General features: G+C 43.2%; 1 pseudogene; it reads left to right on the top strand.

Annotated features, from left to right (window-relative positions):
• The first annotated feature begins 6,698 nt into the window (after window positions 1-6,698).
• Window positions 6,699-11,456, top strand: LOC133230650 (protein-tyrosine sulfotransferase 2-like; annotated as a pseudogene).
• The last annotated feature ends 4,875 nt before the right edge of the window (window positions 11,457-16,331 follow it).

Below are 16,331 nucleotides of genomic sequence, written 5' to 3'. Positions count from 1 at the left end.
AGAATTAGTGTCGATACAGACATGCAAGAAAGAAGATGGAGAAAGTTCAGGGCAATGAGTTACATCCATTTGCCATAGTTCATTAGGTTGAAAACCACGAGGATTGATACCTTGTGCGATGGGTCGAAGATGTAGAGGTCTACAAGTAGAGCAATTACTAATAATTTCTTTAGCCTGGCGGTATGGGATTTTCCGTAGCTGGTGTAGGGAGCCAGCACTATTATGCAACATAGCATGCTGTTCCTCTGGAGTAGCAAAGGAACCCAGTTTATCAGCTTGCTCATTACCATAAGTCATGGGGCCAGGAAGACAAGAATGTGCTTGAATATGTGTAATATAAATGGGAGAACTGCAGTGTCTAACAACAAATTGTAGTTCGAAAAAGAATTGCTGAATAATAGGTTGATTGGAGTTTATGGTGGAGGTTTCTGTCACGCGAGTGTATGTTCCTCGGTTCTTTGTCTTGTCACAACAAAGATTTGGAGCAACGGACATTAAAGCCCTCAGCGCGTCACAGCTCTCAGGTCTTGGACAAACCGTGCTACAGCTCTTAGGCAAATCAGTGTTACAGCTCTATTTTATTTATAAGATAGGAGGAGAATCCAAGACTCGAAGAGAAGAGAGTGGAGAAGTGCGTGGGGAGGGAGAAAGAGAGAGAAAGAGAGAGAGAGAGCGCTCATACACGCGGGAGAGAGAGTCCATGAGAAACCGCTTTGGCTTCTCTTTTATATGTTTTTTTTCCTCCACCTGGGCCTGCCCTATGCAAATTGGGCTTAGCCAGGAGTGCTGTTTGTTCTGCCCGAAGTCTTCACTCTGGTCCTTGGACCTTCCTTGTCTTTTAGCCACCGCCATTTTGGACTCCTTTTCCCTATTCTACCTACCTAACAGTTTTTATATTTTTTAATACAAAAACAATATGTAGAGTCAGAGACTATATTAATGGGGTAAGGATGTAGGCAAATAATTTGAATAAGAGCATATAATTCATTTTGTCGAGCAGAATGAAATTTAGTATAAAAGACTTTATATTCTTTAAGAGACCAGAATGAAGCTTTGGCGTTTTTCAGTTCAGTTCAGTTCAGTCACTCAGTCGTGTCCGACTCTTTGCGACCCCATGAATCGCAGCACGCCAGGCCTCCCTGTCCATCTTCAACTCCTGGAGTTCACTCAGACTCATGTCCATCGAGTCAGTGATGCCATCCAGCCATCTCATCCTCTGTCGTCCACTTCTCATCCTGCCCCCAATCCCTCCCAACATCAGAGGAACTCCCCAGGTCAGTAGGTGCCCAATATGCTACTGGAGATCAGTGGAGAAATAACTCCAGAAAGAATGAAGGGATGGAGCCAAAGCAAAAACAATACGCAGTTCTGGCTGTGACTGGTGATAGAAGCAAGGTCCGATGCTGTAAAGAGCAATATTGCATAGGAACCTGGAATGTCAGGTCCATGAATCAAGGCGAATTGGAAGTGGTCAAACAGGAGATGGCAAGAGTGAATGTGGACATTCTAGGAATCAGTGAACTAAAATGGACTGGAATGGGTGAATTTAATTCAGATGACCATTATATCTACTACTGGGGGCAGGAATCCCTCAGAAGAAATGGATTAGCCATCATGGTCAACAAAAGAGTCCGAAATGCAGTACTTGGATGCAGTCTCAAAAATGACAGAATGATCTCTGTTCGTTTCCAAGGCAAACCATTCAATATCACAGTAATCTAAGTCTATGGCCCAACCAGTAACACTGAAGAAGCTGAAGTTGAACGGTTCTATGAAGACCTACAAGACCTTTTAGAACTAATACCCAAAAAAGAAGTCCTTTTCATTATAGGGGACTGGAATGCAAAAGTAGGAAGTCAAGAAACACCTGGAGTAATAGGCAAATTTGGCTTTGGAATATGGAATGAAGCAGGGCAAAGACTAATAGAGTTTTGCCAAGAAAATGCACTGGTCATAGCATAGCATCCTCTGTCGTCCCCTTCTCCTCCTGCCCCCAATCCCTCCCAGCATCAGAGTCTTTTCCAATGAGTCAACACTTCGAATGAGGTGGCCAAAGTACTGGAGTTTCAGCTTCAGCATCATTCCTTTCAAAGAAATCCCAGGGCTGATCTCCTTCAGAATGGACTGGTTGGATCTCCTTGCAGTCCAAGGGACTCTCAAAAGTCTTCTCCAACACCACAGTTCAAAAGCATCAATTCTTCGGTGCTCAGCCTTCTTCACAGTCCAACTCTCACATCCATACATGACCACTGGAAGAACCATAGACTTGACTAGACGGACCTTGCTGCTACTACTGCTAAGTCGCGTCAGTCGTGTCCGACTCTGTGCGACCCCATAGACGGCAGCCGAACAGGATCCTCTGTCCCTGGGATTCTCCAGACAAGAATACTGGAGTGGGTTGCCATTTCCTTCTCCAACGCATGAAATTGAAAATGAAAGTGAAGTCGCTCAGTCATGTCCGACTCTTAGCGACCCCTTGAACTGCAGCCTACCAGGCTCCTCCGTCCATGGGATTCTCCAGGCAAGAGTACTGGAGTGGGGTGCCATTGGCTTCTCCAAGATGGACCTTAGTTGGCAAAGTAATGTCTCTGCTTTTGAATATGCTATGTAGGTTGGTCGTAACTTTTCTTCCAAGGAATAAGCGTCTTTTAATTTCATGGCTGCAGTCACCATCTGCAGTGATTTTGGAGCCCCCAAAAAATAAAGTCTGACACTGTTTCCACTGTTTCCCCAAAGGTTTAATCCAATTTATATCACCTAAGAGCTTTTGAAAATCATTTAAGGTTGATAATTTATCAGTACGGATCTGAGTTAGTTGGGGAGTAATACATTGTCTATTAACAACAAACCCCAAGTAATGGTAAGGTGTAGAGGTTTGAAATTTTTCAGGGGCAATGATTAATCCAGAGTTTTTAAAGCATAGTTGAGCTATATCAAACATGTGTTGAGTTTCTAAGATACATGGAGCCGAAAACAATATATCATCCATATAGTGAATAACAAGAAAGTTAGGAAATTGCTTTCTCACAGACTCAAGGGCTTTGGCTACGTAGTACTGACACATGGTGGGAGAATTCATCATCCCTTGTGGCAGTACATTCCATTGGTACCATTTATGAGGTCCAATATGATTAGGATAAGGGAGAGAGAAAGCGAATCTCTCTTGGTCTAAAGGGTGTAAAAGTATATTAAAAAAGCAATCTTGTAAATCAATAATAATAATATGCCAGTTTTGAGGAATAGTGGTAGGTGATGGGATTCCTGGTTGTAATGCACCCATAGGTTTCATAGATGCATTAACTTTTCTAAGGTCTTTTAGGAGATGCCATTTGTTAGATTTCTTTTTTATAGCAAAAGTAGGAGAATTCCAAGGACAACAAGATGCCTCAATATGCTTTAATTCTAGTCGTGTATCTATAGGTTCCTTAGCCACCTGTAATTTCTCTTTCAGGTGAGAGAGAGGGGCCACTGCTCTGTCCAAATAGGCTCGTCATTCTTCCAAGTTATTTTAATAATTGTATTGTTTGTTAAATGAGCAGTGGCCCCTAGGAAAAATGTGGAGTGTATATCTGAGTTTGCCATTGCATAAGTAAGTCCCTTCCTATTAGATTAAGGGGTGCATCTATCACATAAAGTTTTAATGTTGCAGGTTGGCCTTCTGGTCCCTCACATGGATAAATTTGAGTACTCTGATAAAGCTCTTGTACTTTGGTTTGAGAAATCCCTGCAATTTGGCAAGAAACTTTTTGTACAGGCCTGGATTTGGGGCCATAAATGTTTGGAAATAATAGTAATATCAGATCCAGTGTCGAGAAGACCAGAAAATCTTTTACCATTAATTTTGATATTTATCATCAGTCGGGCAAATTCAGATACTAATGATGTCCAAGAGGACTGTTTTTGATCTGTACTGCCGAATCCGCCCATCCGTACATCATTAGAGGAGTTAATAGAAATGTAAGGTAAAAGGAGTAATTGAGCAATTTTATCCCCCCTTTTGAATTGCCATAAAATCTGAAATGACATCATAATTTGAATTTCTCCTTTATAATCTGAATCAATTACTCCAGGGTAAACAGTAATTCCTTTAGAAGTCGAACTAGATCGGCCACGTAAATGACTGCAGGTTTATAAGGGCAGGGGTCAAAAAAGTCTGGTAGGTATTCTGGAGGGGACTGCCTGGTGGTAAAGGAGAAAGGCATTTAGGGCTGGTATATCGATGGCAGCACTGCTGGATCTGGGGGGTTTGAGGGAAAAGATGGAATTTGCCCCTGGGTTTTGTTGAAGGGGACCTGGGGGGTCCCCTGCTTGGAGTTTCCCGGAATAGGTTTCCCTTCAATGTCAAATTTAGATTTACAATCTGTGGCCCAATGCATTCCTCTACAGCAGTGAGGGCAGATTTTTGGAGGTTTTTTATTAACTTTCTTAGGGCAGTCCCTTTTTAAATGGTTCTTATCTCCACATGTAAAGCATCCTTCATATCCCTTTCTTAAGGCAGCAACCATTGTTTGAGCCAGCATTTGCATCTTTTGAGTTTCTGATCCTAGATTGCGACAAGCCTTCAAATAATCAATAATAGTCCCTGTCTTACGAATTGGAGCTATAGCTTTTTGACATTCCTGATTTGCATTTTCATAAGCAAGTAATTTCTCTAGTTGCCTTTTGGCTTCTTCTCCAATTACAGTATGGGAAATAGCCGTTTGTAATCTAGCTAAAAAACCAGCATATGTTTCATTGGGTCCCTGTAATATTTTAGTATAGCTACCTGTAGGGTCCCCTTGAGGAGTAATTTGATCCCAAGCTTCAAGGGCCACTGTTTTTCATTGTTCATGTAACAAGGGAGGGCACTGTCTTTGAGCTTCTATAGCGTCAAATTGTCCTGTACCAGTTAGCATTTCAAAAGTAATTTGACTCTGGGGAGCGCCAGCTCGAGCATTTCTGTTAGCATGATCTCTGGGTATATCATGAGACCACATCATCCATTGAAGATATTCTCTTGGTTTAAGGAGAGCTTTTATTAAAGTTCGCCAATCATGGGGAATAAAATTTCCAATAGAGGATGTTATAGAATTTAGAAGTGCTTTAGTAAAAGGTGAATGTGGGCTGTACCTAGTTATAGTTTTTTTTAATTTGTTGCATGTGATAAAAGTTAATACCCTCATATTGAGGTATTACATGCCCTTGAGTGTCAGGATTTCTTAAAACTGGAAAGGCGGAGAAACCATCGGCTTCAGAGACCTGTGATTGCAAAGCCAGCAATTCAGAGAGCCTCTGTCGTGAAGGAGAGTGAGTAGGTAGATAATTGTTATTCAGAAAGGTGTTGTTGGTTTTAATGTCAAAAGGTGTCTTGGGGGAGTCATTGCCAGAATCATTAGGTTCTAGCAAGGGAGAGACTTTGAGATTTGTGCCCCCTGGCAGGGGAGGAGCACTTGGAGCAACCGGGGCAGGGCTTGTAAGGAAAATACTGAAATATTTTATGTTGCTCTAATTGGGCCTTTCATAAGGTTTCATCATCTAATTCATATTCATGTAGTAAGTGTTCTTCCTGTTGCTGAATATTAGGAGGGTTAGAATTACATTGAAATGGCAAAATCATGGCTTCAATGAGAGCCCATAGAGGCCAAAAATCTATTGGATATTTTTTCCCTGTCTGGCAGCACGTTCAACATTCTCTTTGGCCCAGTGCCAAATTTCTAAATCAAAACTACCTTCATCAGGAAACTAAGGGTTACATTCAACCATTGTCTGAAGGCAAGCCTCTAATTGCTGAGGCGAAACTGAAAATCCCTGAACTTTAAATAAGTGCTGAAGTAAAGTAGAAAATTGATGGGGCTTTCCAGCCGTTTGACCCATGTCTTAGTACTTACCGACCTCAATAGGCCGTGGGGTCACTCCGTCCGAATCTGCCACGTGTACCAGGTACCTGTTATGGAAGCCACTTGTTGAGGTCCTTAAATGGACCGGAACCTGGTGGTCCGGAGTCGACGATAAGGAAGTAAAAGAGAGAGAGTAAAAGGCTGATATTTCTTGGTTTATGCAGAAAACCAATAAAGTCCTTTGACATAGGGCTTGCGTCGCTCACAAAGGTACCTGGCACCCTCTCGAGGTGGGTGAAGGCACAGGGCGCCTTCTCGAGAGGATCTTAGAAGCCCGGGCAGGAGAGTGAGCACGACGGGTCTCTGCACTCCAGAGAATTAGCCTGAGAGAGAGAGAGAGAAAGACACTGGGACCAAAGCTCTAATGAAGCAAAGGTATTTTATTCAACATTGTGTGGGTATTTATACTGTCTTACAAGATAGCTATTTTCAGCAAAGATAAAATCATAACTTACAAGTTATCAAGGAAACATGAGGTCATCCATATGAAAGAGAGAGGGTTGTAAATAATCACTTTTACTGTATGGTTCATAGAAAGGAAGAGGGTCGTAGTTACTTATCACCGTATGGAAAAATTAACGAAGGAAATGCATGCATTCTTAAGCCCCTGGGAGTAGTTTGCTACTCCACTTAATTCCTGAATATTCAGGAATTAATAAGGAACAGAGGATTCATGACAGATCCAAAACAGCACATAGGAAGCCCCCTGTTAAATGCTTCCTGACAGTAATAAATCTTCTTAAGTTAGATAAATCTTCTTAAGTTAACTTCTTAAGTTACTTCTTAAGTATGATAATTGTTACTAGTAATAATATAGATATTCTAGTGATTATATGGAGTTCCTAAAAATCTAGTCTATCTTAGTAAAATGTTATCAGTCCTAATTCTAATTATTATCTGAAAGTGTTGTATGTCACAGCAGTAACCAAGCTACTTTGGCAATTGAACTGTAATCAGATTTTAAATATGCCTTCTTCTTTTGTCATTATAGACACAGTTTCACTACAATGCCCTTGCAAAAATGCTTCTTCTTCAAGAAGATATAGAAAGAACTTTTGGATAAACACAGGTTTCTGACTTTCAGACCATAATGCTGAACTGAGTAAGAAACTGAAAAACTCTAATGAAAAACCTGATGGCTTCATAGAAAGTTAACAAAAGGACTGAGTGAACTGGTTATATTCACAGGACTGAGTGAATATGGTTATAATTTTTGTGGTTTCTATCTGAAAATTTACTGGTTTATCATTTATAATGTTTCCTTAACTTCTTGGACTTTTATATTTGGATCAAATGCTTTTCTATCATATGCATGATCTCATGCTACTTTTAGAAATCAATCCCAATTGTTGAGTTTCTGGCCAATTACTTGCATCTAATACTTTTGAGTTCAGTTCAGTTCAGTCGCTCAGTAATGTCCGACTTTTTGTGACCCCATGAATCGCATCACGCCAGGCCTCCCTGTCCATCACCAACTCCCGGAGTTCACTCAAACTCACGTCAATCGAGTCGGTGATGCCATCCAGCCATTTCATCCTCTGTCGTCCCCTTCTCCTCCTGCCCCCAATCCCTCCCAGCATCAGAGTCTTTTCCAGTGAGTCAACTCTTCGCATGAGGTGGCCAAAGTACTGGAGTTTCAGCTTTAGTTTCATTCCTTCCAAAGAACACCCAGGGCTGATCTCCTTTAAAATGGACTGGTTGGATCTCCTTGCAGTCCAAGGGACTCGAAAGAGTCTTCTCCAACACCACAGTTCAAAAGCATCAATTCTTCGGTGCTCAGCTTTATTCACAGTCCAACTCTCACATCCATATATCAGCACTGGAAAAACCATAGCCTTGACTAGACGGACCTTTGTTGGCAAAGTAATGTCTCTGCTTTTGAATATGCTATCTAGGTTGGTCATAACTTTTCTTCCAAGGAGTAAGTATCTTTTAATTTCATGGCTGCAGTGGTAAATTTCTCCACTCCAAGGGTATAATTGTTTGGCCCTGAGGAAATTTATTTTAAAAGAAAGACTATAGTCATGCCCAGGTCACTATTGAAATTAGTATGTGAAATCCCCTCACCTGGCCAATTAATAATGCCTGCCCTGGGGAACCTGGTGATAGTGGGCATGGACCACCTGGAGTACCTCTATGGGAAGGCCTTGTCACTCATCTTCTTGGGATTCCTGCCCTGGAGGGACACCATGCTGTTGTGTGCCATGCTGGATGCTCACTCCAAGATGCAGTGCTGCAAGGAGACCCACATCATCCCCCATGTGCTGGCCATGCACCAGGCCTGGTCCAAGTCTGTCAGGAAGCATGTAACAGGAGGCTTCCTGTGTGCTCTTTTGGATCTGTCATGAATCCTCTGTCCCTTATTAATTCCTGAATATTCAGGATTTAAGAGGAGTTGCTAAACCGCTCCAGGGCTGAGGAATGCATGCATTTCCTTCGTTAGTTTTTCCATACAGTGATAAGTAACTATTTTTGACCCTCTTCCTTTTTATGAACCATACGGTAAAAGTGATTATTTACAACCCTCTGTCTTTGATATGGATTGCCTTATGATAATTTGTAAGTCTGGACTTTTGATTTTTATCTTTGCTGAAAATAGCTGCCTTGTAAGACTGTGTATATACCCACACTATGTTGAATAAAACACCTTTGCTCCATCAGAGCTTGGGTCCCTGGGTCTGTCTCTCTCTGTCTCTTTCTCACTCTCTCTCAGGCTAATTCTTTGGAGCACAGAAGCCCGCTGAGCTCACTTTCTTGCCAGGGCTTCTAAGACCCTCTCAAGAAGGCACACTGTGCCTTCACCCGCCTCGAGAGAGCTCATGGTGACTACCTGTAGCAGGGCAAGCTCTGTGTCAAGAGCTTTATTGGTTTTCTGCATAAACCAAGGAATATCAGCCTCTTCTCTCTCTCTTTTACTTTCTTATCATCGACTCTGGACCACCAGGTTCTGGTCCATTAAAGGACCTCAACACAAGTCTAACCAGGAGAAGCTGCAGTTGGACGAGGTGGGCATAATTGATGAGGTGCTGGATGTGGCCATGCAGGCCTTCAACCTGGAGGTGATAGCCAAGCACGGCAAGCCAGTCGGCATCCTCTGCAACAAATACTCCTCCACACTCAAGTTTTCTGTCTACCTGTTGCACCTCTTCCCTGCTGGTGGTGCAGGACAATTGGGCCCCCATGTACTCCATGGTCACCTGCAATATCACCATTGCCAGCTTCAACCTCCGCAGCTACCACGACTACCTCACCAAGTGGAGCCAGGCCATGGAGGTGATGTATGCCCTGTGCATGGAGGTGGGCAAGGACAAGTGCCTGCCTCTGTACTAAGAGTAGGTGGTGCTGCACCCTGGGTCACCCTCTGGCTCATCCTTGACCTCCTTGCCACCACCTGGAGCAGTACTGACCTGTGCGACAAGGACATAATCAGCAAGCCCAGCAGCATTTCCCTGTCCAAGATCAAGTGATCCACAGCCCAGGTCATCATGCCTGTGGATCTGGAATTTCTCTCCAAGTGGACAGGCCACATCCCTGGTGATGTGTCCCAGAACATGGTCCAGATCACCCCCATCCTGGCTCGGCTCAGCTATGACTCCTACACAAACCCAACTCTGTCATCAACAATGCACACCAGGTCTTGAAAGGGGACTGTAGTCAACCAGCCAATCTGAAAGACTGTTTTCAAATGAACGAGAATAGCACCTTGTTAGGGAAATTAAAATGAAGGTAGTCTTGTTCAGGTTTCAGAAGTAGGGGAGCAAGCCTCTGACCAACTTCTGGCCTTTACCTGAACCCTGCCTGGACTACATGCCTACCCGCAAGCATACCAATTATTACCAATAAGTTACCAATAAGTTAGATAAGAAAGGGAGTGAGTCTTGGGAATTTCTTAAGCCCCTGGAGACCTGGCCAGTCCCCCGGAGTCTAAGGAATCTTGTGACTTACAAGGTGAAACAAATAGCATTGTAAAAATTAAAGAAAAACCAGAGTTGCACTTTTGCACACAAAATGATGATAACATCAGTTTGTGGCCTGGGATTATAAGCGGGAGCCCCCAAAGCTGCAATATGAAGTCTCACCCGTGGGGTGGATGCACCGCCTGCGACCTTTTTCCCAACTGGGACTCCAAATTGCTGTCATTTGGGGCTTCACAGCGCTGGTCAAGTCTAGATGTAGGTTTTGGCCCAATTTGGTGGTGTATATGTGGTTACATCTCTCTATTATATCTATTTTTTGTTTGTTTGTTTAATGATTGTGTATTGAAATTGTCACATAACCCACTATTAAATATTGAAATTGTTTTGTGTGTGTGTGTGTGTGTGTGTGTGTGTGTGTGTGTGTAATGAGTGATTTCTCTTGTTAACAAATCCTTCAAAACTAAAACAAAAGTAAAACTTTTGGCAAAACACACCTTCTCCCTCCTAGGAAGCTCATGATTTCCAAATCTCTGCAAATGGTTTTGTTGTCAGAAGAGAAGAAACTGCATTCAAGTGGAATTAAGACCTCTAATCCAAGCATATTGCTTGCCATTCATCGCCAAAACAGGACTGCTAATGGGGAAGGTATTTGGATATGTTTGCAAAAGATGAATCCTTGAAAACTTACCTTGAAATACTCTCTCGAGACAATCCAAGGTAAAGAACCAAGAGTTTGGAAATAGTCTGGCTTTTGAAACGTGTCTTGTTCAATTGTGTCCATCTCTTTGTGACCTCGTGGACTGCAGTATGCCAGGATTCCCTGTCCTTCACTTATCTCCCGGACTTGGCTCAAACTCATGTCCATTGAGTCAGTGATGCCATCCAACCATCTCATCCTCTGCTGTCCCCTTCTCCTCCCGCCTTCAATCTTTCCTAGCATCAGGGTCTTTTCCAAGGAGTCAGTTCTTCGAATCAGGTGGCCAAAGTATTGGAGCTTCAGCTTCAGCATCAGTCCTTCCAATAATATTCAGGATTGATTTTCATTAGGATTGACTGGTTTGATCTCTTTGCTGTCCAAGAGATTCTCAAGAGTCTTCTCCAACACCACAATTCAAAAGCATCAGTTCTTCAGCACTTAACCTTCTTTATGGTCCAACTCTCACATCCGTACATAACTACTGGAAAAACCACAGCTTTGACTATATAGACCTTTGTCAGCAAAGTGATGTCTCTGCTTTTTAATACACTGTCTAGGGTCATAGCCTTTCTTCCAAGGAGCAAGCGCCTTTTAATTTCATTTCAAACTTAGGTGTTTTATATATTCCCCTTGAGAACTTTTTTTAAGGAAATGGATTTGCCATCCTTAATTTGCAAGACCACCTTGGTAGCTTTGTTTGCTGGGAAAAGGCTCACTGCCTGTGCCTCTTCTATTGACTCTTACTTTTAAACTCAAAGAATCTAAGAGTTTAATATATGAGATTCTCTTTGATTCCTCCTTTGATCTGATCTCTGGTGGCCTCAGCCTCCAATGACTTGAAGTGGAGCTTCAACAGACTGAGATCCCAGAGACTGAGGCCAAGTTACAGCAGTGAAAGCACCAGATCCTAGCCACTAGACCTGTGGTCAGTGACAAAAGCCCTAGCCCTCAGGTCTACAGAAAAGAATTTCCACCAAGACGGTAAGTAGTCAAGCAGGTAGAGTATTTATTAAGAGGAAAAAGTATAGTACTTGTGACTAGACACATGGGCAGACACAGAGGGAGAGTCCCTGTGTTGCACCTTCACTTCAGTTTAGTTCAGTTGCTCAGTCGTGTCCGACTCTTTATGACCCCATGGATGGCAACATGCCAGGCTTCCCTGTCCATCACCAACTCCCAGAGTTTACTCAAACTCATGTCCATTGAGTCAGTGAAGCCATCCAACCATCTCATCCTCTGTCATCCCCTTCTCCTTCCACCTTCAATCTTTCCCAGTATTAGGGTCTTTTCCAGTGAGTCAGTAATTCGCCTCAGGTGGCCAAAGTATTGGAGTTTCAGCTTCAGCATCAGGCCTTCCAATAATATTCAGGATTGATTTCCTTTAGGATGGACTGGTTGGATCTCCTTGCAGTCCAAGGGACTCTCAAGAGTTGTCTCCAACACCACAGTTCGAAAGCATCAATTCTTCGGCACTCAGCTTTCTTTATAGTCCAACTCTCACATCCGTGCATGACTACTGGAAAAAACACAGCTTTGACTAGATGGACCTTTGTTGGCGAAGTAATGTCTCTGCTTTTTAATATGCTGTCTAGGTTGGCCATAGCTTTTCTTCCAAGGAGCACACTCCCTTTAATCTCATGGCTGAAGTCACCATTTGGAGTGATTTTGGAGCCCTCAAAAATAAAGTCTGTCACTGTTTCCACTGTTTCCCTATCTATTTGCCATGAAGTGATGGGACCAGATGCCATGATCTTAGTTTTCTGAATGTTGCATTTTAAGCCAACTTTTTCACTCTTCTCTTTCACTTTCAAGAGGCTCTTTAGTTCTTTGCTTTTTGCCATAAAGGTGGTGTCATCTGCATATCTGAGGTTACTGATATTTCTCCCAGCAATCTTGATTCTAGCTTGTACTTCATCTAGCCCAGCATTTCTCATGATGTACTCTGCATGTAAGTTAAATAAGCAGGATAACAATACACAGCCTTGACATACTCCTTTCCCTATTTGGAACCAGTCTGTCATTCCATGTCCAATTCTACCTGTTGCTTCCTGACTTGCATATAGATTTTTCAAGAGGCAGATCAGGTGGTCTGGTATTCCCATCTCTTGAAGAATTTTCCACAGTTTGTTGTGATCCACACAGTCAAAGGCTTTGGCAAAGTCAATAAAACAGAAGTAGATGTTTTTCTGGAACTCTCTAGTTTTTTTCAATGATCCAACTGATGTTGGCAATTTGATCTCTGGTTCCTCTGCCTTTTTAAAATCCAGTTTGAACATCAGAAAGTTCATGGTTCACGTACTGTTGAAGCCTGGCTTGGAGAATTTTGAGCATTACCTTGCTAGCATGAGATGAGTGCAATTGTGGTGTGTGAGGGTTGCACTCTCATGGCAGTTTGAATTACTTTCATGGGGCATTTCTTCTGAGTTTTCTTTGGCCAAGCATTTTGACTTGCCTGGTTCATGTTCCGTATTTGGTATATCAGGATCCTCCCATATGTGTACACGCATCTCTTGGCCATGATAGATTCTACTGAGGGGACCTATGGGTAACCTGGTCTGAGTTAACAATACTCTCGTTTGACCTCCAAGGAGACTTTTTGTACATGTGAGGTCAGGGAGGTCTCCCAACTTTGAGAATGAGAAATATGTGGTCTGGGAAGGGCCCAGCCTCCTCCCTTAATTGTCCTGCTATTCTCGTCTTGGAGCTTTGGTTCAAAGGGAATAAATCTCCAGTCACTTTACCCTGGGGTCGGGGGGGAAGAGAGGGCATCTACCTCCTGCCTTAGTTCTACTTAGTTTCAGGAATTTCTAGGATTCCAGTGGTCAGGACACAGCACTTAACACTGCTGAGGACCAGGTTCAATCCCTGGTTGCAGAACTAAGATCCTGCAAACTGCACAGCTTAGCCAAAATATACAGAAGAATAAATGTATTAAAAAAAAAAAAAAAGACAACAGCTTCCTCACAAGACTGTCCCCAGCCTCCTTTGGTCACCAAATCTCAAAATCCCCAAATAGAAATTATTAGTGTGGCAAAAGGGAGAAAAGGGAATAAATCTCAAAGGACCCATAGAATGTGGCTAATACGTACAACCAGGACCAAAAGCAGCCTAATTCTGAGCTAGGATCTAAGGAGTCCTGTGATAATGGCCACAAATCTGAATTCAGGGAGTGTGTCAGCATGGCAGGGGACTTCCCAGGTGGCTCAGTGGTGAAGAATTTGCCTGCCAATGCAGGAAATGCAGTAGACATGGGTTCGATCCCTGCATTGAGAAGAACCCATGGGGGAGGAAATGACAACCCACTCCAGTATTCTTGCCTGGGAAATGCCATAGGCAGAGGAGCCTGGTGGACTACAGTCCATGGGGTCTCAAAGAGTTGGACAGGACTGAGTGACTGAGCATGCATGAAGGTCAACATGGGGACTACAAGTAACAGTGCAGTATAATAAAAAAACTTGTCAAGTCATTGCCCTTGGTCCTGTAATTTTCCAACTTATAGGACCGTCTTTGGTGTTCAGGAGTTCCTGGACCCCTTCAGAGTTCATGCCAACACTATGGCTCAGCGTGGGGGCCCATTCATCCCAATGACCAACCTTGCAGTTAGGAGATGAAGCTTGGGCCAGCCTGTCATCTAGGGATGGAAGTAGGGGTAGACATTGAGTTCAATGTCATGGCCCGTGATTCAGTCATGCCTGCTGATGTGATAAAACCCAAATGAACAGTCTGAACACCAATGATTCAATGAGCTTGCTTCAGCATGGCTGAAGGTGATATGTCCCGACTCCATGGGGAGAGGACATGGGGGAGCTTGCATGTGGAACCTACCCTGTCTTTGACCTAGAGCTCTCCCTTTTGCTGCTTCCAAATTGTGGCTCTTGCTATAATAGTACTAATCATAAGCAGAGTATTTTCCTGAGTTCATGAGTTATTCTAGCAAAATACCCAATCTGAGGAAGTCATGAGATTCTGAATTTGCAGCAACTGGGTGAGAAATGTGAGTGGAGGGCTTCCCTGGTGGTCCAGTGGTTAGGAATCTTTAAACGCATGGAACACGGGTTCGATCCCTGGTCTGAGAAGATCCCACATGCCTAGGAACAGCTAAGCCCATGTGCCACAACTACTGAAACTCATCCTCTAGAGCTCGTGCTCCTCAACAGTAAGAAGCTGGAGCACTGCAATGAAGAGCAGCCCCCACTTGCTGCAATTAGAAAGCCCGTGCACAGCAACAAAGACCCAGAATAGCCAAAAGTAAATTTTAAAATAAAACTTGAAAAAAAACAAACAAACAGGGACTTCCTTGGTCGGCCAGTGGTTAACATTCTGAGCTCCCAATGCAGGTGGCCCAGGTTCGATCCTGCGGCAAGGAACTAGATCCCAAATCCCACAACTAAGACCCAAGGCAGCCAAATAAATAACATTTAAAAACAAACAAATAAGAAGACAATGAAGTATGAGAGTTTCATGGCCTCAGGCACTATCTGTGTCTCTGATCCCTCAGGTCTCCAGTATTCCAGGCATATGCTGGACCACCCTCCAGAAGGAGGGTACATTATTGTATCTTGTACCTCCTTGAAAGATGCTTTATGGAGCCTCTGGCAGGACCTAATAAGAAAGCAGAAGTGCAGAGTCCTAGGAGCAAGGCCATGCCTCTAGAGCAATAGAAAAACAGCTCCTGGTTTTTCTATTTTTAAACAGGGGAGCCTGGCATGCTGCAGTTCATGGGGTAGCAGAGTCGGACACCACTGAGCAAACTGAACAACAATTTTTCCATGGGTCAGAGTTTGGGGGGATGGTTTCTGGATGATTCAAACACATTACATTTATTGTGCACTTTATTTCTAATCTAATGCTGCTGCTGATCTGTAGGAGATATCAGTCTATATGACCCGGAGCTTGGGGACCCCTGGGCTAGAGGATGATGCAAACCAGGGACATCTGTGACTTGCTTTCAGAATATCTCAAGCACTCGGGTTTTCATTGATTACTTTTTGTCACAGTCAAGCTTGCCATTGGAGGATTCTTTGAATTTTCAAACAAAGCCCAATGCTGCAGAAACCCTGCAGTGTCTCAAAATAAAGCAATATTATAACCCAAAGAAAACAGGTGATATCAGGGGCAGCTGAGCTAGCATGCATCAGCCACATCCTTCACAGCCCCCAGGAGATGCACACACGTGACCTCCTGCTGGCCTGTCCTGTTCTGTGACCCTCAGCTCCCTCTGAACACAATTTCAGGCTCTCAGACTGCACTCACTGACCACAGCCAGACAGCCTTCACAGAAGTCAAATTATCGGAAGGAAATTTCTCTGGATAGGAGCCAAAGGAGAAGGAAAACAATGTTATGTCCCAAGCTGGTGGCCTTAATGCCTTCCGTGCTTTACTTGCCTGAGACATGTGGAATCTTCTCGAACCAGGGACCAAACCTGTGTCCCCTGCCTCAGCAGGCAGATTGTTATCCACTGTACCACCAGGGAAGTTCAATACAACCTTCATTAGGTTGAAAATTTTTGTCAAAAGCTTTTTCTGCATCTCTTGAGATGATCATATGGCTTTTATTCTTATTGCTGATTTGCAGATACTGAAAAATCGTTGCATCTCTGGGATAAATCTCACTTGACCATGATGTAAGACACTTTGAATGTATCATTGGATTCTGTTTGCTACTATTTTGTTGCAGATTTTTGCATCTGTGTGCATCAGTGATACTGACCTGTAACTATCTTTTGTGTGTGTGATGTCTCTTTCTGGTTGTGGTATCAGTATGATGCTGGCGTCACGGAATGTGTTCAGAAGCATTCCTCCCGCTGAAATTTTTGGGAATAGTTTCAGAAGGGTAAGTAT

Source organism: Bos javanicus, chromosome 18, assembly GCF_032452875.1.
Source record: "Bos javanicus breed banteng chromosome 18, ARS-OSU_banteng_1.0, whole genome shotgun sequence".
NCBI classification, from domain to species: Eukaryota; Metazoa; Chordata; class Mammalia; order Artiodactyla; family Bovidae; genus Bos; species Bos javanicus.
This window is presented reverse-complemented; position numbering and strand designations above follow the sequence as displayed.